Genomic DNA, 22,744 nt, shown 5'->3' on the forward strand with positions numbered 1-22,744 from the left:
AAATTACATACATGCACATATTCAACCACATTCCAACCAGTATCTAAAGTCAATTACATTCAACAAGTGATCCAACTGCACAAAGCCAACAGTACATGCAACAACAATGCCACAAGTATTATTTCCATATTTTTGTAGGTAGAATTTGGTTTGTTTTTTATTATTAATATTAAAATGTCATGTCATTTGTGTATAAACAGAACGCAGAATACATCTAAGCGATCACGATCGCATTCGCGTCCACGATCGCGTTCGCGTCCAGGATGGCGATCTCGGTTTCTGTAGAAAGCGAATACATTGGACCGATAGCGACCTGCGATTTCAAATAATACAGTTGGAAATATAGTTTATAAAATGTGCGATTTACAAGAAGAAGCATTGCAAACATTTAATAAAAGGTGTGCACAGGCGTTTTATTTTGCAGAACAAGAAGAGATGTTTTGATGAAATTTTAGATCAGACAAAAAATCACTAAACAGCAAATACATTTTAGGGAACCAGTTAATTCTACAAAACGATTTTACTTTTAATACGTACGTTCTTGTAATCTGGGTAAGCCAGGTCGAACAATATGTCATATTTTTTACTTTTTACAATTTCAATAAGTTTTTCGATATCCATTTTTATTTGCATCGACGCGACCAGCTATAAACGAAAATTTGATCGCCAACAAGTCACGACTAGTATGTGCTGATTAAATTGTTTGTTTCAGATGAGTCGAATCGCGGTCGCCATGTTTTCCGCTTAATTAATATAATTAGTTAATATCCTCTTTTATTTGTCTTAGACAAACTTATTTTTCCGATTTGACCACTTTACGACCGAGGACATCAGAATCATTGTGGCCCCACGTTGGGCGCCAATGTGTAACAATATAACTACCACTTTCTTGTATATTATCGTGGATGAAACGAGAGAAAACCTTATTTAGTTGCCGTTAAAGAATTGGAAAAAACAAACAACTAACTGCAACTAGATTAGTTTAACAAGTCTCTTTTTCACAACCCCATTACAGTCAATAAAATAGTTATAATGCTTGTAGGCGCGCAGCATAAATGTTCAAAGCTGCTGTTAATTTAAAGATTTTTTATCCTAACTTAATTCATTGCATGCATTATGTGGCACACGGGATAAATTGCAGAATATAAGAAATCTGTTTCTATTGGTGAATGACTTTATAAATTGTATTAACAAAGTTTTCGTAAAGGCTTCGTTGAGGGTGATATATATAAAGCAGGACTACCCGATGTCCCTTTGCTACCTAAACCAATAATTACAAGGTGGATAAAATGGATCGAAGCAGTTTTTTTACTTTGAAGGCAAATGTTAGTTTGAGGGCAAACGTAGTGGTCACACAGTGTGAATCTAAGAACTAGACTAAACAATCTGCTAGATAGTGGTTGGTCCTTTGTCTAGTGTTAGTTTTTTTGTGTAGAAGTATTTAAATGTTTATAACATTCATTGATGTGCTTGATAGCCAACAATTTCTAACGAAGTAAGTCTAAAACGTTATATAAAAATTGTTTCTCAGCCATCAACTTCGAGTTTTTCCCAAGTTTGCTACTTTTCTCTCACTTGAAAAAACGTTTCTTGCCTTATTTCAGATGCCCCTTAAGATGCTTTGAGAGCGAAAGTACTTGGGCAAGATTTAATAAAAAAACTCTGCTAGATATCTGCCTTTTAGCCCCCTTTCAGACGAGGATACTGTATCCGAGATACGCGTATCCGAGACGCAGATATTACATAGACTCAAGTGGAGCTTTTCAGACGGGACGCAAGAGGGATACAGTATGCGAGATACCGAATTCAGTATCTCGGACCTTCCTGTCGCCGACGACTGAATGCGTATGCCAGATACAGAAGAACCATTACGTTAAATGAACGCTTTCAGACACGAATACTTTTGCACCACATTCCATAGACGCGCGATTTTCTGTCGAATAATTGTGAATGAGCAACGAAAGAAAGAAGGTGTTTTCTGAATATAGTTAAATAATAGAGCGTGCTGTATTTGATAATGACAAATTTATTTGTTTGGTATAATCAAATCCCTGTCTATGGGATACGGCATCGCCAGATTACTGCATGGTCGATGGATCTTGCAATAAATCTTGATACAGCAAACTATACGTTCCCTTGGTTTCTCTTAATTCTACAATAGGATGAACCCAGAAATTACGTCGTCTTTTCAGTTTCTTTTTATTTAATATGTACCACAGCATAACACACTCTTCTACATCCATAATCCAAAAATATAACCGCACTGCACTGCTACTATTTTCATACTGACGAGCATGCCCGTGAATCCGATACAGCCGCCATCGAAAATTCTGTATCTCGCATACAGTATCCTCGTCTGAAAACCCTCTTATTTGTAAAAAAAATATAAATTAAACTAATACTCCAGTCGTCAGAAACAAAAATGCCACTAAAGCTCTAAAAATCATACAAACAAGCTGAATGTTGCCGAAAACGTCAATTTCACTACGTTAAAAAAGATGTAAAAAAGCTTTGCATCTTTTTACCACTTTTACTCCCAAGCTTTTCCCTAAAACCCACCACGTAGAGGGGGGAACAGGAAAAAATCGATTTACCAAGAATCTATACGCCATAGGAAAAAATGTTTCAAATAAAAAATGTAGCTAATATTTTGAACAAAAACGTTTATTAGCATTTCGTGTGTAGAATGAACTGTTCTCTCAGAAACAACGATTGAAGCGATCGGTTATTTTGAATGACAGTTACGCGCCCGAAATCAATGCTCAATAAAATGTGTATCAGCTCGACGGTAAAAATTAAATATCTGTTGATCCGATTATCCTCTTGACAAAAATCAAGATACATTTTAAAGGTAAAGAGTGCAGCTTTCGTATTTTGCCGCAAATGATCTCAGTTTTTATAAAGGTGTTAAATAAATTAACGTAGCGCGATTTTTGTCATTTTGTATGATTCTTATGAGATCCATACAATGAATCCCTTTCATCGACCGGCCAATATAGTTTCCATAGCTAGAATCTAATCTTCACAACCTATAGCATGAAATTTTAGCAACAAATGTGAGACATTTGAAATATGTTTAAAAAACGCCGAATTTATTTTACATTACAAACCATCTAAATCTTTTGAAACCGCTCTTTTTTAAAAATACGATTACGTTTTTCAAAAGTACTTAACTTCTGCTATATATTACACCCAAAACCGTCTTCTTGGAGGCATTTCATGTGATTTGCGATCGTTTCTAATGTAAAAGTTTAAAATCTTCAAATGCCTCATATTTGTTACTAAAAATTAAAATCAAATTTTCAGATTTTGAAAACTGGTCTCCAACAATGGAAATTTCACTACGACTAGTCAATGGAAGTAATACACTTTATTGATCTCATGAGAATCGTAAAAAATGGCAAAGTTTATTTATTGAACAGCTTTATAGAAACTGACTTCATTTGCGGCAAAATATAAAAATTACATACGCATTTTTATTTTTGTCGATAGGACACTCAAATCAAAAGATATCGATTCTTTACCGTCGAGTTGATACAAATTTTATTTAACACTGATTTCGCTCGAGAAAACTGACATTCAAAATCGCCGATCGCTTCAAGCCTTGTTTCTGAGAGAACGGTTCATCCCGCGCAAAAAGTGATAATGAACATTTTTGTTTAAAATTATTTCAGCTACATTTTTTATTAAAAACATTTTTTTCTACGGCCTACAAATTCTTGGGAAATCGATTGTTTGCCTTTTTACCCACCTACGAGGGAGGTTTGAAGTGGTAAACTTTTTTGCATCTTTTTTGGGGTCCCAAAAATAATACTCTCGGCAAAATTTAGCTTGTTCTTATGATATTTAGGGGTCAAATCTCTGACGACTGGACTATTATAATATTTACCATAATTAATTTATTAGAAAGACAACAGATAAATTTATGTGAGTCAATAAGATTAGTAGATTAGTCAAAAATGAAATCGGCACCTGGAAGTAATGGTCAATTAATTAATTAAAAAATAAATAAATATGTTTTTGACAAGAGTTAATAAGTTTACTATTTTTGTTGGGAATAAGCCACAATTTTAATTTAAAATTGATTGTATTTGACGTTTCTTCAGTTTTTACTATATAAATCGTTCTCAAAATACAAGTAATATGCTCCAATTAGATCCGTCATGTAGAACGTTCATTTCCAATGTACAAATTCATTTTAAGGTATCGAAGACATGTTTAAAGTCCGGAAATATTGAAAAGCATTTAGTTGTAGCTATTAATGATAAAATTTCAGGTGATTACAACATTTAATTATTAATTTATTATGTTACTAATGTTTTGTTGTGTAAATATATTTGTGTTAAGGTAATTCAACTTTTGTTGCATATTAAACTAAGCTTTAATTATAATTTGTTCCAAATTCTATCCAATTGGCAAAAAGCTATACCATAGCAGAGGAAGAAAAATTCTGGTAACTGGACCAGAGTGACCAAAGCTGTGCTAACCAAATCGAGTAGAAATAGAAATGTTAATAATATACCTATTTTCTTTCAATTCATTTCGCTCTTTTGTTAAATGTTTCTAAAAATCTTCGTTCCATTGTTCGGTTCCTGTAGGATCGATTATTCTTGTCTATATTTGTCTTGGGAAAAGGCGAAACACGCACAAAAACTCGTGGATCACTACTAGATAAAGTCGCATACATTTTTTAAAAAGAGTGATCTCGACTTAAAAAATACAATCTCTAGATACATGGTATATAAATGTACATTTAACCTAAAATAATTTAATTGCTTCTACCGACTGTTATTTTATGATAAAAAACACAAAAGGTCGAAAAAGAAAGCAATATTTTATTTAATCAACTGACAAGAGCTTGAAAGTATTGGATGACAGATAGACAGTGCCAAAAGGATTGATTGTATTTATTTTGACAATGCAAACATAACTTTATATCCCTATTATTCACTTGGATTAAAGAACTATTTTTAATTTAAATTTAAAGACATGTTTCTAATACTGAATTTTTTATTAATCTACCTGAACACGTTAAAAAGTTCAATTTGTAAACAAAAACACACAAATAAAAACCGAAAATAGAAAACAAAAACCGACAATATATCTTACCTTTTAATAAAAACGGAGACCAAAAAGGACAGATCGTCGACTTCTTTCACTAAAAATTCCGTTTGATTTGAAATCTGCAAGGACCGGCCACTTTTTGCACACCCGGCTTTTGTGAAAACAAGACTGATCGTTCAATAGCGATTCTGTCGATTTTGTGTCGGTCGGCTTCCGGTTTGAACGCGCACTCAACTACTGCGATTCTAGAGCTTCGACTGAATGGCAATGGCTAATGTCTATGTCGATGGACCCGCAAGAAATCGCTCGCTGTGCTTTGCGCCCCCCTGTAAGCACAGACAGGGTTTTATACGTCGGCGGTGATGCCGCGCTTTTCAAAATTCCCTAAATATCAGGATGGCACAGGAATAATAAATATTTATTGGAAGTTTACACAGAAACTGTTATTTATTAATGAAGATATAGAAAGTAAATATACTTAGATTTAAAATATACAATTTATAAACAAAACGCACAAGCATATGTATTTATAACAAAAAAACTGTAAAATAACAATTTATTAATTCAGCTGTTGTTTAAAATTTATGAAGATTGCAACACTTCTTTATGCCATTTCTGTGGTCCTTATCTAGTGTTTTATTTTACTTTGATTCCCTACAATAATGTCATCAAAGGTGGTATCCATTTGTCATGTCAAGTTATTGTGTACTCAAGACATTAAATATTAACTAATTCCAATGTCATGGATTTGGTGGAGGCAAGAATCGTCTAAATAAAACTGAACTAAGCATCTCAATACTCTTGTCTTAAGACAGAAAAGCTTCACGAACTGGAAGAACTAAAAAGGTTTAAAAAACTGGAAGAACTAAAGGTTTTACACCTTATAAAATGGACATAGGTAATTGGACAGCTAGAAAGGAAATGCAAAAGCTTTACTACAAACTGGATACATTTTAATTCAAAAAGTACAAAAAACAATAGTTTAGATGAAGAAAGTAATCATTAAAAATTATGCATTAGGTATTAGCGCGAAGCTTTATACTATATGTTTTCTATATTTTTAAAATTTAAATAAGTAATATTTTTTAAATTAAATAAAGTTATTTTATTAATTATTTATATTTTAAACAAATTATATTGTATTCAAATAATTCAATGAATTATTATGTTTGCTCCTAACGCCACCTGTTGACGTATTAACAAAGCATACGTTGTTTACTTCTGACAGACCTGTCAAATTCAAACGAAATATTAAATTATAATAAAATATAAATAAATATCATTTGATAGTAAATTTAATTATTATATAAACTAAATAATAAATGTTAAAATATATAATAAATGTTAAATAAAAATAATAATTGTATTTATATGAAATTATTTTAAAACGAGAAACCCGAGAAGAATGAAACCCGTAAACTTTTAAATATAAATGTGCGCTTTTTAAACATAAATTTAAATATACAGGGTGATTCGCGTCAGTCTAACATAGTCTATCATCTTTCTTTTTAATGAAACACCCTGTATATTTTTATGTTTTTAAAAGTTCCTTAATAACCTGATCTATTATAACGAGTGAAATTATAAAATTATACAGTGTAGAAACCTCTTATGAAATAAAATTGTTTGTGTCCTTATTTTACAAATTTGTAAAAAACGCTGGGAAAAAAATCTAAATGTACAGGGTAGACACGCAAGTCTAGAATAGGCCACCATTTTTATTTTTAATGAAACACCCCATATATTGATGATTTAAAAGCTTCTTAACAATCTGATCTCAATGAACTATCTTATATAAGATCTATTATGAATAATAAAAGGTGCAATTTTAAAATGTTTTATAATTTTCGTCAAGATATTGTACAAGTATATAAAATTTTGAAATTAATAATTGCTCACGCTTTAAATAATCCTGTTTTTTTAAATTTAGTTAAATACAGATATTAATTTTCTAAACTAAGTATCAATATATTTAGTTTTTTATTTAATTTCTTGACGAAAATTATACGTAATTTCATAAATTTCTATTACTATACTTCGTTAAGATCAGAATATTACGGAGCTTTTATAAATATAAAAATATACAGGGTTTCGTTAAAAATAAAGATGGACTATGCTAGACGTGCTTGAATCACCCTGTACATTCAAATATATCTGTAAGAAGCTCACAATGGAATTTAAAAGTTGAAGGGTCCCAGCGTTTTTTTTTTTAATTTTCTTAAATTCTACTTCTTCCTTCGTGTATGTAGGCCTTAAAGCCTGTTTCTTCTTCAATATTAGCCTCCTAAATTGGTTAAATTATCGCACCATCTTTTTTTGGTTTGCCAATACTTCTTCGTCTATTTGGTGACTACACTCGTGCTATTCGCACTATCCTATCCTCTGCCATTCTACTAATGTGTTCTTTCCACTCCTGTTTCCGTTTTGCCACCCATTCATTTATGTCTTCTATATTGCATGCTCTTCTTATGTTTCCGCTTCTCTCCCTATCCAACAGACTTTTCCCTGATACTCGAGTATTTTTATCTCTGCTGCTTCTAGTAGTCGTCTCGTTTTAGATGTGTCAGGCCTTGTCTCCGCCGTGTATGTTAATATAGGTCTAATTGCTGCTTTATAGATTCTTGTTTTTGTGTCTTGTCTTAGGTGTTTGTTCTTTCAGATTGTGTTATTAAGAGATCTAGCCTCTTTACTTGCTTTTAAGCTTTGTTGTCGTACTTTTTCTTCAATATCTCCGTAACGAGTTATATCTGTTCCCAGATATCTAAACCTTGCTTCCTGCTTTAATATTTTCCCATCAATTTCGATTTTGCAACGGGTATTTAAATGTTGTCATACATTTGGTCTTTTCTGCTGATGTTTTTATATTGTATTTCTTGGCTGTTGTATTGAAGATATGTGTTAATCTTTGGAGCTTGTCTTCTGTTTCGGCGATTAATGCGGCGTCGTCTACATAACATAATATTTGGATTTCTTTGTTTCCAATTCTGTAACCATGACCTTTACGTACTGCTTATATTATTTTGTCCATTATTATATTAAAGAGAAGTGGGCTTAACGAAACACCCTGTCTGACTCCGCTTTGTACTTGTATACACTGTGTTAGTTTTCCATTTATCTTTGCCTGTATTCGATTATTGAAGTAGATGTTTTCGATGGTTTGTATAATATTGATTGATGTTTCTTTTATACACTAGGTGTAAGACGTCTTCGACTTGGATGCGATCGAAAAACTTTGTCAGGTCTATAAAACATTGATATGCTGGTTTATTGTACTCGATGGCCTTTTCTGTATTTTTTCTTAGTACAAATACGGCGTTGATGTGCAAAACTGAGAGAGAGTCTGTTACAATTACCACAGATAAAGGTAAATTCATCTCGCACCAATCTATAGCTTTCCTAATAGCTATAGCTTCTGCACTAAAAATCGATAAATAAATCTGATTTCTATTTCGTGTCTTAATTCAGGTGTGTTATTGTGTTGATTATTATTTTCCTTTTCTTTAAACAGTTCCCTCAGGTATCTTCCCCATTCATTTGCTGGTATGTTAGTGTATTCCTTCAATTCTGCCACTTCTTTCCGTTGGTTCCTTATGAATCTCCATATTATTTGTTTTTGTGTACCGTAGAAGTCGCTTTCCATCCTTTTTATAAACTGTTCCCAGTGTTCATTTTTTGTTCTTTTTACCAACTGCTTTGTTTTATTTCGTATTATAAAATAAAGTCCCAAACAATGTTATTTTATACGTGGTTTCCACACTGTATAATTTCAAAATTTCACCCTGTACTATTTATAATAGACCCTACATGATATAGTTCGTTGAGATCAGGTTATTAAGGAAAAATTAATGTAAACATATTAATTTATATAAAATTGTTGTAAAAATAAATAAAAATGTGAAAATATACTGGGTGTTTCATTAAAATCATTAAAAATAAAGATTATGGACTATGCAACACTTGCGTGAATCATCCCGTACATTTAGAATTACGTTTAAAAAGCATACATTTATATTTCAAAGTTGACAGGTCTCAGCGTATTTTATAATTTATTAAAATGAGAACACAAACAATGTTGTGGTGGTATAAGTCTGTGTGTATAAGTGATGGCCTGTATTTAATCTCTTGACACTTGAACTGTGTATTAGAGGTGAAGCCTTTTGTCAAATTTTGATTTCATGTTCTGTTGCTTAGTTGGTGAATGTTCATTTCTTGAGTTGCCTCCTTTATCTTTCGGGGTCTTCATTTATTGTATGACTGTCTTTAGATTGTTGGATTTTTTGTTGGAGATGAAGTAATTATTGTCTTTCAGTGCTGATGTTGTTTTCTTTTTCCTATTACTGATGGGACGTTGATCCTAACTTTCACTGTAGATCCTTTGGTCACCTTTCATTAGCAGTACTATTGTTAGTGGTAATGATGTATTTTATTTTTTTTATGAATTTGGATTCATGATAATTTCTTCTGTCTATATCCGTTATCAAAGATACAATGTGTCGAGTAACTCCTAGATTCCTAGAATTCATGTGCGTTATGTAACTGGCGAGAGAGGGTGGAAGGTGAGTAACATATTTGCTAAGGCATTAAACCCTGCAAGAAAATCCTGGTTCTTCTTATTGCGAATTAGAGCGATGGGTTAGCAACTCATTTTCAATACCAGTTACCCATGAAACGGATGCTGAGAATTGTTATGTGGAATGTACAAGATAACATAAATAAATATGTTAAAATTCTTCTTATTGTGCCGTCTCCTTTTGAAGGTTGGTAATCCAAATGACAATTGTAGCTTTGGAAACTGCTGCACGAAAGATTTCTGTAGATGAGCGGTCAGACCATCTCCTCAGGTCTTTCAGCCACGAATTCTGGCGTCTTCTAACTGATCTTTTGCCCTGAACTTTACCTTTCAAAATGTATGTAATGACCCAAGTATTGTATTTTTCTCTCTTCGATTATGCTAAGTAATTCTTTTTGTTTACTCATGCGCCGAAGTACCTCACCATTGGTAGCTTTTTGTATCCATGGAATTCTCAGCATCCGTCTGTATATATACATTTCAAAGGCATCTATTCTTTTTTCTGTTTCAGAGTCCATGGTCCAACTTTCACAGCCATGCAGCAAAACAGAGAAAACGTAACAGCTGATCATTCGAATTCTAAACTCTAGACTAGGGTCTGATCTTGTAAAAAATGTTTTCATGTTTATGAGTGTTTTCCTCGTTTGTTCGATTCTTAATAGGATTTCTTTTTTTGGATTGCACTGGCTGTTGATATTTGCTCCCAAATATTTTATAGAAATTACCTGTTCTATTATTTGTACCTTGGCATACAAATGTACGTTTGTTGGTTTTTTGAAAATACTAGAATTTTAGTTTTGAAATCATTTAGATGTAAACCGAATATTTCGCTATGACAAACTACAGCATTTATTAAATTTTGTAGTTCTTGTGTGTTGCTTGCTATTAGGACGGTATCATCAGCATACCTGATATGGTCTATGCTGGTTCCTTAATCTTGATTCCACCTTGGACTTCGTCTAATGCTTTTCTGAATATAGATTCCGAATACAGATTAAATAATAGCAATTATAAGACGCAACCTTGTCATACTCCTCGTTGGATTCGTATATCTTAGGATATTGTGTGCTCTATTTCAATTGTTGCCGTTTGGTGCCAATATAGTTCTGAGATAATTCGCAAGTCTTGTTCGTCAATTCCAGTTGTTCTCAGAATTTTGATCATCTTTTTCGATGATCAATAAAACATCTATATTTACGTCTCTGCATCGTTGTGATAACACATTTAAGGCAAAAAGAACTTCTCGTGTTCCCAGTTCATTTCGAAATCCGAATTGAGTGTCACTCATCTGAAATTCACACTTCTTGTAAATTCGTGTATGAATGATTCTGAGAAAAGTTTTAAGGACATGAGACATCATGCTTAATATTCGATAGTTATCGCAGAGTGAGGCATTGGATTTTTTTGGTAATGTTACGAATTTTGATTTTAGCCAGTCTGATGGTATTTTACCTTTGTCATATATCTTATTGAATAGTGCTGTTATTAAGTCGAGGCTTTTACTTGCGTTGTCTGCAATTAATTTAATTATTTCGACATTGACATTGTCTGGACCAGTGGCTTTTCCGTTCTTCTGAACTTTTACTGCATAAATAACTTCTTCTTTTGTTATTTTTGGACCTTTTTCATTTATTCGATCATCCGTGGATAATTGAGAACAAGTTCTATCATCGTCAAAAAGTGTCTGAATGTATTCTTTCCATCTTTTCAGTTTGTCTTCTGTACCTATAATTATCTCGTTATTATTATTTCTTTACATTGTTTCCTGTCTCTTTCTTTGTCTACCTGCCATTTCTTTCACTTTTTTATAGACATTAAATGTGACGTATCTTTCCTGAAGTTGTTCAATTTCTAGGCATTTGGTTGCCATCCTTTCTTTAGCATCTCTGTACTTTTTTCTAATGATTTTATTGACTCGTTTGTATTCTAAAATTAATTATCTATGTTAAAATAGGAAATATTAAAACAGGAAATGGATATTATATAACTATAACAAACAAAAAAGAAGGGTCAAGGAAATGAGAAACTAGAAAAATACATCTAATTTTGGTCCTGGATGGATAAATATGAACATACTAGGGCAGGAGTCTTCCATTGATAAGGAGGGAATTGGAAAAATGCATTAAGGATTACAGTTTTAAATCTGAGAGAACTGTAACAGGTCACTACTTACTATACCTAAATGATGAGTGGTATCCCGCCGTGTACTACCAAAATCAATGTTCTCGTTATTGAAGACTCAATGTACTCAACAAAACACATACCAAAATTGTAGCTTTTAGTCCTCCATAATGATTAACATTATTCAGAATATCTGATAAAAATGAGGATATCCAACGCCGTTAACCTGGCAACAGCGCGTCGCACCTACCTTAGATTCCAATAGAATAATCTGGCTTCGGTGAAGGGGGGAGATAGACTCCACGAAACCCATACAACCCCGTTGGTGGGCGAACACATCGCGAGGGTGGTAAATGCTTGTGTAATGTACCTACCTACTCACATGTAAGATAATTAAAGTATCTATGTATTTCTATATAGTTTTTAGTCACCTGGTATATGTTATTTACAATTATGAAAAGTTCTCATGTATAATCACTAATAATTATTTGCTGTTAGAAATCAGAATCAATACTCTTCATAAATATTTTCCTATTTAGAATAAATAAGTTTCGCTAGTTTATTCACCTAATACTTCGTATCTATGGAATAATAATAATTTATTTCTCTTATTTCTTTGTTCGATAAGCTATCCGTATTTGCTATTTTAATATTAATATTTGAGTCCAATCTCTTGTACTCAAATCCATCCAGAAACATCGTTAAATAATTGTAGATAACAGAACTTATATATTCATAGTTTTAAGAAATAACAAGCAGAGTGTAATTTTCATCCTCTAATATAATAAATTTATACATGTCAATATATTCTGTTTAATTCCAAAACAAAGAGTTAGTCCGGAGAAGAAATAAACGCATAGTATTCCATAACAAAATTTGGTGTCAGAACGTGGGATATTAGTAGCAGAGTTCCTCTGATTGCTGATAGAAGGAGAGCTGAGGAATTTTTGAATTGACTTGTTTCCTTCGAGGAATCATTCAAAAAAAAACTGTCAGTGTGGAAAAATCGCCACTACAACTAATTACATTGGGGTCCAGTACATCCAGTTCGAAATCCAGTTCCAGTCATAACCCAATTGTAGTTCCATCGGAAGTAGAGGTGAACCCGTGGAATAATAGACTATGCGACCAACAACAATATTCTACTTGTAAGTACATTCTATCTTAAATTCTGTCTCATATTTTAAAAATCTTGTAAACGTATGTCTACTTTATATCCTGATATAAGTAACTTATTTGACGAACAAATACCTTCTCCCGACTCAAATTCTCTTTCAAATTCTTCTACTTCTAATTCAAATAAAATGTCAGTATCAATTGAAATAGCTGAAAAACTTCTCATTCGATTTGATGGTACAAAATCAAAATTATACGAATTCATAGACAATTGTGATAAAGCATACAATTTAGTAAATCCGCAATCCAAACCCATCTTATTAGCCATTATAGAAACTAAATTAACCGATAAAGCTAGGGCCATAACTAGAAACAGAACATTTGACGAATGGAAAGATTTAAAAGACTTCTTATTAGATGCTTATTCTGAACGCCGAACTGAAGGTCAGTGGCAATTGGAATTACATTCCTTACGTCAGATGCCCAGTGAAAATGTAATGTCATTTGCAAATAAAGTTGAAAATTGCTATATAAAATTAATAAATACACTTGATCCAGACTTATCTCCAGATGCAAGAAATGCATGTACTAAACTCTTAAAAACTCAAGCACTAAATGTCTTTATTAGAGGATTAAACAAAGACCTCTCTATTTTAATCAAAGCCCGAAATCCAGATTCCTTAGAAAGAGCTGTTGCTATAGCAATTGCCGAAGAACAAGAACAGTTATCAAGACAAGAAATTTTCAGACCATTCTGTAATATTTGCAAACGAAATAACCATTCCTCAAATAACTGTCGATATAAAAACAATTCAGATAGAAATGTTAGACATCTTCAAAATTCTAGTTTTCAAAACCCAAAATATCCTAATTCAAATCTTCAAAGGTCAAATTCTCAAAATCAAAATTATAAACCTTCAAATTCAAATTCCAATTCTGATTTTCCTCCAAACTTAAGAAAAGAAAATACCAACACTTCCAACGTTTTTGCAGATACTGCAAAAAACCAGGTCACGTTATAGAAGAATGTAGAAAACGCGAATTTAACAATAAAAACAAAAATCCAACAAATTCTTTAAACTTCCAGAATCCTCGACAACCAACGGTCGATTCTCGAGGAGTTCGTTCAGTTCAGGCCGTATCACAACCATCAACTTCTCAGTCACTTCCTATGTAGATTTACCCTTAGTAAATAATTCTAATCCATCCTCTTGCAAGTTTCTAATCGATACAGGCGCAGATATTTCTTTAATTAAATATTCAAAAATACTAAACATTCCAAAAATTTATTCTAAGTCTATTACTCTACGAGGCATTGATAAAAATGTCTTAAATCCAAATAAAACTATATGTAGTTGTAACGTAAATTTCAAGATAAAAGATTTTGTCCAAACTCATGTTTTCTATGTCGTAGAAGACGATTTTCCTCTTCATTTCGACGGTATATTAGGTAGCGATTTTTTTGAAATAAATAAATGCCAAATTGATTATAAAGAAAATAAATTAAACTTTAAAAATTGTTCTATTTCAATCGAATATATAAAATCTCCATTAAACAATGACAATGACGAATTTCTGAGAGATCAAAATATCGAGACAAGTTCTAATATCGATGAAATATTTCCTTATGATGCTAAATCCATAGAGGATCATTCTTATTTAGAAACCAATGATATCCAAATAACCTTAAGTAGTGAAGAACTACTATCCAATCCAATTCAATCTAAATCTAACTCTAAATCCAAAGAAAATTCAAGTCCAAAATGTGTAAAATCCACTGAGATATGCACAAATAAAACTTGTAACTCTTCACGAAATCATAAATCAAAATCCTGTTCAGAAGAAAAATCCTGTTCAGACGATCTTATACTAAATCAAAACTCTAATTCTAACTCAAGAAGTAATAAAACTATTCTATCCGCAAGAACTGAAACAATTGTTCAAATTAAAGTAATAAATAATGAATTAAGCGAAGGATTATGTCCCGAACGCGAAATCTTTAAAGGTGTATTTTTATGTCCTAGTGTTGTTAAAGTAAAAAATGATTTCTTTTTAACCTCAATCGTAAACACTACTGAAACGGATGTTGAATTAAACGATATTCAAGTAGCAATAGAAAAAATTCCAAATTTACAAAACAATGCAAATATACGAAAAATGTCTTCTTATAAAGATAATACGAATTCTAACAGAATTGCTAAATTAAAAAATGCCTTGAGAACAGATCATTTAAATAGTGAAGAAAAATCATCTTTAATTTCTATTTGCAAGGAGTACAATCATATCTTTTATCTGGAAGGAGATCAACTTACCAGTACAAATGCCATAACTTGCAAAATTCCTTTAAATTCTAATGTACCTATTAGCACTAAATCATACAGGTATCCTGAAGTACACAAACATGAAGTCGAAACTCAAATAAAAGGTATGCTAGATCAAGGTATTATCGAAGAATCAACTTCGCCATGGAATTCGCCCCTTTGGGTTGTGCCAAAAAAGGCCGATGCTTCAGCAAAGAAGAAATGGCGAATTGTTATAGACTATCGACGACTAAATGATATTACTATAGGAGATTCATTTCCACTTCCGAATATAGTCGATATATTAGACCAATTGGGTCATTCAAAATATTTTTCAACAATAGATTTAACATCAGGATTTCACCAGATCAAAATGGATCCTGAGGATTCTCCAAAGACTGCTTTCTCAACTCCGTCTGGACATTATCAATATTCACGAATGCCATTTGGATTAAAAAATGCTCCCAGTATTTTTCAAAGGCTAATGAATACTGTCCTCTCAGGAATACAAAATTACAGATGTTTTGTCTATCTCGACGATATAGTCATTCATGCCGATACATTAGAAAATCATAATAAAAGATTAAAAGAAGTATTCGAAAAATTGTCTACATTCAACTTAAAAATACAACCAGATAAGTGCGAATTTTTTCGTCGCGAAGTAATGTATTTAGGACATTTAATAACTGAATTTGGTGTCAAACCGGACGAAAAAAAGGTATGTGCTGTTACAGATTTTCCTATACCCAGAACACAAAAAGATATTAAGAGCTTTTTGGGTCTCACTGGTTATTATAGACGCTTTATAAAAAATTTCAGTGCTTTAACACAACCTTTAACAAAACTGCTGAGGAAAAATGTTGAATTTAATTGGACAAGCATTCAACAACAGTCATTTGAGAACCTGAAATCAATACTTTGTTCAGAACCAATACTTCAGTATCCAGATTTTACCAAACCCTTTGTCTTAACAACGGATGCTAGTAATTATGCAATAGGGTCCATACTTTCTCAAGGTAAAGTACCAGATGATTTACCTATTGCTTATGCTAGTCGTACCTTGAACAAAGCGGAATCAAACTATAGCACAACAGAAAAAGAATTACTTGCAATTGTATGGAGTGTTAAACACTTTAGACCATATTTGTACGGAAATAAATTTTTCATTTATACGGATCATAAACCACTCACATGGCTATTTAATGTAAAAGATCCCGGATCAAGACTCGTTAGGTGGAGATTAGCATTAGAAGAATATAGCTATGAAATTATTTATAAACCAGGTAAATTAAATCAAAATGCTGATTGTTTAAGTCGTCCTCCTTTAACCATATCTGAAACAAATATTTGCGAAGAAAACAAAAACCCGGCAACAATCACCTTACAAATAAACAAAATGAGTAAAGAAAATAATGACACTTATTCACAGTTCTTATCTAAATCCGAAACTATATTAATAACAAATGATAATATAAAAGAAACAAATGAAAAGATTACATCATTTTCACAAAATTTAGCATTGTTTGTTTCCGTAGATTTAAATTTTAATGAGATCGTTCAGAAACAAATAAATAAACAATTCAGTCATATAGAAAAATTGAAAGCCAAAAATCCAAGACTAAATGACATTATATATATTTCTGATCAAAATAAAAACTTTTATTACATATTTATAAAAAATAATTATTGGGACAATACCTCTTATGAAGATATATTTAATTCCCTAATAAAATTAAGAGACTGGTTATTAAACGATAAAATATTAAAAATTTGCCTACCCAGAATAACTTTTAGCTACGATAAATTAAGTTGGGGAAAAATTAGATCTATGATTAGATTTATTTTTAGAAAAACTGATATATCTATTATCATTTATCATGATATACTAACAAATCCTGAACCTGAGGAAATAACTACAATATTACAAGAGAATCACACTAGTCCTACGGCTGGACACTCTGGTTTTCATCGGACATACAATCGTATAAAAAAACATTTCAAATGGAATAATATGAAAAATGATATTAAAAACTTTATAAAAACCTGTGAATCTTGTCAGAAAAATAAACTCGTTAGAAAAAAATTCGTAAAGCCCATGGAGATAACAACAACAAGCTCAAATCCATTAGAAAAAATATTTTTAGATATAGTAGGTCCTTTACCTTTAACCGAGTCAGGTAATAAGTTCATATTAACATTACAAGATGACTTAACAAAATTTTCTCAAGCTTATGCAATTCCGAATCATGAAACCAAGACTATCGCTGAAAATCTGGTTCGTGGATTTATTTGCAAGTTTGGAAAACCCGATATAATAGTTACTGATCAAGGCCGAGATTTTACTTCCAAATTATTTTCTCAAATCGCCAAGCTTTTTAAAATCAGACATATAAATTGTACTGCTTATCATCCAGAATCAAATGCTGCATTAGAAAGGAGTCACGCTACTTTAGCAGACTACCTTAAACATTATATTAAAGCTGATCAATCCGATTGGGACGAATGGCTAGATTTTGCTATGTTTTCATATAATACAACTAATCATACTTCAACCAAATTCACACCATATGAACTAATATTTGGATATACACCTAATCTACCTAGCAGTATAATACGACCAGTAGAACTCAAATATACATATGAAGATTATTTAGATAATTTAACACTTAAGCTTAGAAAATCTCATGAGTTAGCAAAAACGAATCTATTAGAATCTAAAGTAGTCAGTAAAAAATATTATGACCAAAAGATTAATGACACCGTTTTCTTAGAAGGACAATTAGTATATCTCCAAAATGAGCAAACAAAGAAGGGTCAAACCAAAAAACTTACACAAAATTATAATGGACCTTATAAAATTCTAGAGATAAATTCTCCTGTCAATTGCACAATTTTAGTAAATAAAAAACCAATAAAAGTTCACATGAATAGATTGAAACATGCTTTTGTTTCAGGTATGCAATAATATGGCTGACAAATAGTGAACAAATTCACAAGAAATATACCAATACTCCTATCAACAAATCACCTGGAATCTATTACGAACACATAAAAAATGTTCAATTTATTGAAACTCATTGGAACATATTAAGTCATATTCCTTTACAACCTTTTACAGACAAATTAAATTTTGTAGATCTCACCTATCAAAAAACATTAAGACTGTGTCAAAACAAACCAGTTCTTATTGAATTACGATTATGCGATACTTCACTAAAACTCTTAGGACAAATCATACCTAGACTCTTTCAAGATGAACAAACTTTAAAAAACATAATTCTGCATGAACATTTTAGACCAAAACGCGCTCTATTTAATGCAATTGGATCTGTTTTCAGGACCTTATTCGGTACCTTAGACAGTGATGATGCTGAAAATTTCAATAATGCTATTAACAAAGCTGAAAGTAACGAAAATCATCTTCTTGATTTACTAAAACAACAAATTCATGTAGTAAAAGCCACGATTGCAAATTTTAATAACTCTATTACAAATCTAGACCGAAACAAAGTGATTTTTGATAAAAATTTTGAATCAATTACCAATTACACAGATAAAATGAATAATAAATATTTTAATTTAGATTTAAAACAAAAAATTGAAGAACATTTTACCTTACTAACTTTCTTTATAACAGAATTACAACAAGAATATTCTACTTTAATAAACGTTATTCTATTTGCAAGAAATAATAACCTTCATCCTTCTGTTATAACACCTGAGCAACTAATTCAAGAATTATCTAAAACGGTAACGCATTTACCTAGTACATCGACTTATCCATTTCCATTGACTATCGATTATGCTCATAAATATTTCGATATCATTTTACTTAAATATATATATTTTGATAACAAGATTTTAATTACGGTTAGTATACCTTTGGTTAGTAATACTCCTTATTCTCTTTTTAAACTAATATCTCTTCCTATAATTCATCCAACATTAAAGAGACTTACCTTTATTCTTCCATCTGTCAAATATCTTGTTCTTTCAGAAAATAGAAACATTTATGTTACTATTGATACATTAGAAGACTGTTATTCATTAGATGAAGAAAAACTTATTTGCAAAAATCCTGATACTTTCCGATTTACACACACTAATCCAATTTGTGAAACTGAATTGTTAACTTCAATAACAAACATACCATCTAGTTGCGATACTCGTATAATTCAAACAGAATATGAAATTTGGCATAAATTAAACAAACCAAATTCTTGGATATATGTTTTACCCAAACCAACAGATTTAACTTTAAGCTGTCAGACTAGTACGCCAATATCTATTGTTCTTTCAAACACAGGTATTTTTTCTACTTCGAATAATTGCAAAACTTACACCGGATCAACTATTTTGATATCTGTCTCAAATCCAAAAGAAAGTAATTTTCAGTCTATCATTCCAGATTTATCCCTTCCAGAAGTCTGTTGTGATGATATTAAGATAAATAATGAATCCAAATTACACCTTGTTCCCTTACAATTAAATAATCTCGATCGAGATGCATTAAATTTAGCAAGCCATAAACTAGATAATTTAGAGAAAATGACCTCAGAAACAAATATTAATTTTTCAGACACAATAAAAAATAGTTCTTATTTCACTTATGCAATCTTATTTTTGATAAAATGTATGTTACTTTATATTTTATACAGGATAATTAAATATTTTTACCGACGATTTCGTAGAAATCCGTCACATAGTTGTCAACAAATTACAAATTGTTTAACACTAAATATATGTCAAAGTAAACGAAAACATGTACATGAGACAGATTTAAGTATAGATTGTAAACATAATAAAGACAATAATTATAGTGAATCCAAAAAGTGTGAAGAGACTAGTTTCACAGAGACTACACCGATAAGACGAAGTGAAAGACTATCGAGACTAAAAGAAACTATTTAAATGTGTTAAAATAAAATAATAATGTATACAAATGTTTTATACCATTTAAATGAAAATTCATTTTACAATTATTTTCATTCTTACAAAAGGAGGTGTAATGTACCTACCTACTCACATGTAAGATAATTAAAGTATCTATGTATTTCTATATAGTTTTTAGTCACCTGGTATATGTTATTTACAATTATGAAAAGTTCTCATGTATAATCACTAATAATTATTTGCTGTTAGAAATCAGAATCAATACTCTTCATAAATATTTTCCTATTTAGAATAAATAAGTTTCGCTAGTTTATTCACCTAATACTTCGTATCTATGGAATAATAATAATTTATTTCTCTTATTTCTTTGTTCGATAAGCTATCCGTATTTGCTATTTTAATATTAATATTTGAGTCCAATCTCTTGTACTCAAATCCATCCAGAAACATCGTTAAATAATTGTAGATAACAGAACTTATATATTCATAGTTTTAAGAAATAACAAGCAGAGTGTAATTTTCATCCTCTAATATAATAAATTTATACATGTCAATATATTCTGTTTAATTCCAAAACAAAGAGTTAGTCCGGAGAAGAAATAAACGCATAGTATTCCATAACACTTGAAATTGTCTATTAGTTCAGAAAATCCCCGTCCCCATAAAAAAATTCCTGTTGATTCATCGAATTCTCCGCATATTTCGCAGTTTACGTTTAATCAATATCACCAAGTCTGTATGTTTGTGTGTTTCCCTTTATTTATGACAAAATATTAATAATAATATATTTATATAAATATAGGTATTTGACATCTGAAATTCTAAAGTTGTTAGATTGTTTGATTTCCCAGAAATTATTACGGGACACTGTTGTTCTCCTAAACAACGAATAATATAGTTTTTCTAAGAGAAGATCTCAGGCGGGGAGGGGGAATGGGAAAATCTCCCCTTTCAACAAGGTTCAAAACTAAAGAAAAATTGTTGAAACATAAGTTATATCATGTCAAAACACATTTGGTTTGATGTTTCGACTTCTGTGTGTAAAGTGTAAAAAAGGTGCGGTTTATAGACAAAATATGTACTTTCCCGAGTACTCTGCCTTGCAGAGATCAATGATAGAGCAGATAGAGCATCAACGGGCCTTATCTCTCACCGTACTATTCAGTCAATATTCAAAACAACAAACACATTAAGATCTATTTTGTCTAAAACCGAACCTAACAATGAACAAGAAAGGAGAAAGAAATGTATTTAATTGCATTTATAAAATACCTTGTGAATGCGATCAGTTTTATTTAGGTGAAACATCAAGGCCATTAAATGTTAGAATAAGTTAACATCAATCTTATATTAAAAATAGAGAATTTGATAGATCTCAAATATGTAATCACGCATGGGATAATGAACATAGGGTTCAATGGAATGATTCAAATATAGTCCAAAAGAAACGGATGGTAAAAAGAGAAAAATCAAAGAAGCGGCTCTAATTATGCCAAATGAGACCAATTGTGTCGCAAATTTATCGACAGAATGTAGTAGGATCTGGTTACCCATATTAAAAGAGGAAGTTATTAAAAGGAAAATACCAGTTTTAGTAAGTTAGTAACATATAGAGGATACATCATTCATGTTTTTTAAATAACAAACATATTAAATCCGAATTTGGTGTTTATTGAAAGTAAACTAAATGTACGACCAAATACTTACTATGTCGGGATAGTATTATGAGGTTTTTTTCCTGGTTTTTCCCTCATAATTTACTATGGAATCACTAACAGGAGAATTTTACTGTCATCATGGCATGTGTTTGTCTTTTTAAAGACGAATTACATGCTATGATTTTTTCTGACGGATATTCTCAAGTTAAAGTTGATTTCATGTAATCGAATGAACTATCTTACAAGTAAAGTCGTCCCAGGAACGCAACTCAACAATATTGGAAATATCATTTTATAGTCGTCTACTTTAAAATGTATAATGTATGTCTGAATTGTCAATATAAATGAGTCAGATAAAATTAAATTATTAGCAGAATTTTTCCCAAATAACAAAAAAACAAAATTTGTTTAATTTACTAATGTTTGTATTTTGAGAACGATTTCAGAAGTGGAAATTGAAACGTCAATAAATGCTTTAACCTTTGATTGTGGATTATTCCTATTTAAATAGTAATTACTTTAAAATGCCACAAGAAACTAGCTTCAGAACAATATTAAAATTTTATTGAACATTGATTTCAGGCGGGTAACTGACATTCAAAATCAACGGTCGCTTCAAGCGTTGTTTGTGAGAGAACGTTTCATTCTACACAAAAAGTGCTAATAAATATTTTTGTTTAAAATTATCTCAGCTACATTTTTATTTAAAACATTTTTTCTACGGCGTCCAGATTCTTGGTAAATCGATTTTTTTGCGTTTTTGGGGGTCTTAAGGCGAAGTCCGGGGGTTAAAGCGGTTAACTTTTTTGCATCTTTCTTTGGGGTCCCAAAATTATGGCAAAATTTAGTTTGTTCGTATGATTTTTGTGGTCAACTCTCTGACGACTGGACTATATTAACTCTTGTAATTTTTATTAAAACATATTCGCAGTGGACTGCGTAAAATCTACAGCTTATTGAGCACATATGCCGAAACACATGTTCGACATTACCTTCATTTTATTTGCATTATTTGTAATCTG

At 31.3% G+C, this 22,744-nt stretch overlaps 1 protein-coding gene across 1 annotated transcript in view; it reads right to left on the reverse strand.

The window, feature by feature from the left end:
- sn (fascin domain-containing protein singed) overlaps nt 1-5,390 on the reverse strand; it is a 156,227-nt gene extending 150,837 nt beyond the window's left edge. The window contains exon 1 of the mRNA XM_072539981.1: nt 5,110-5,390. The gene's annotated coding sequence lies outside the window, so the exon portion shown is untranslated. The remainder of the gene's footprint in view (nt 1-5,109) is intronic.
- Between the last annotated feature and the right edge of the window lie 17,354 nt (nt 5,391-22,744).

This window comes from Diabrotica undecimpunctata, chromosome 8 (genome assembly GCF_040954645.1).
Source record: "Diabrotica undecimpunctata isolate CICGRU chromosome 8, icDiaUnde3, whole genome shotgun sequence".
In the NCBI taxonomy this organism is placed as follows: Eukaryota; Metazoa; Arthropoda; class Insecta; order Coleoptera; family Chrysomelidae; genus Diabrotica; species Diabrotica undecimpunctata.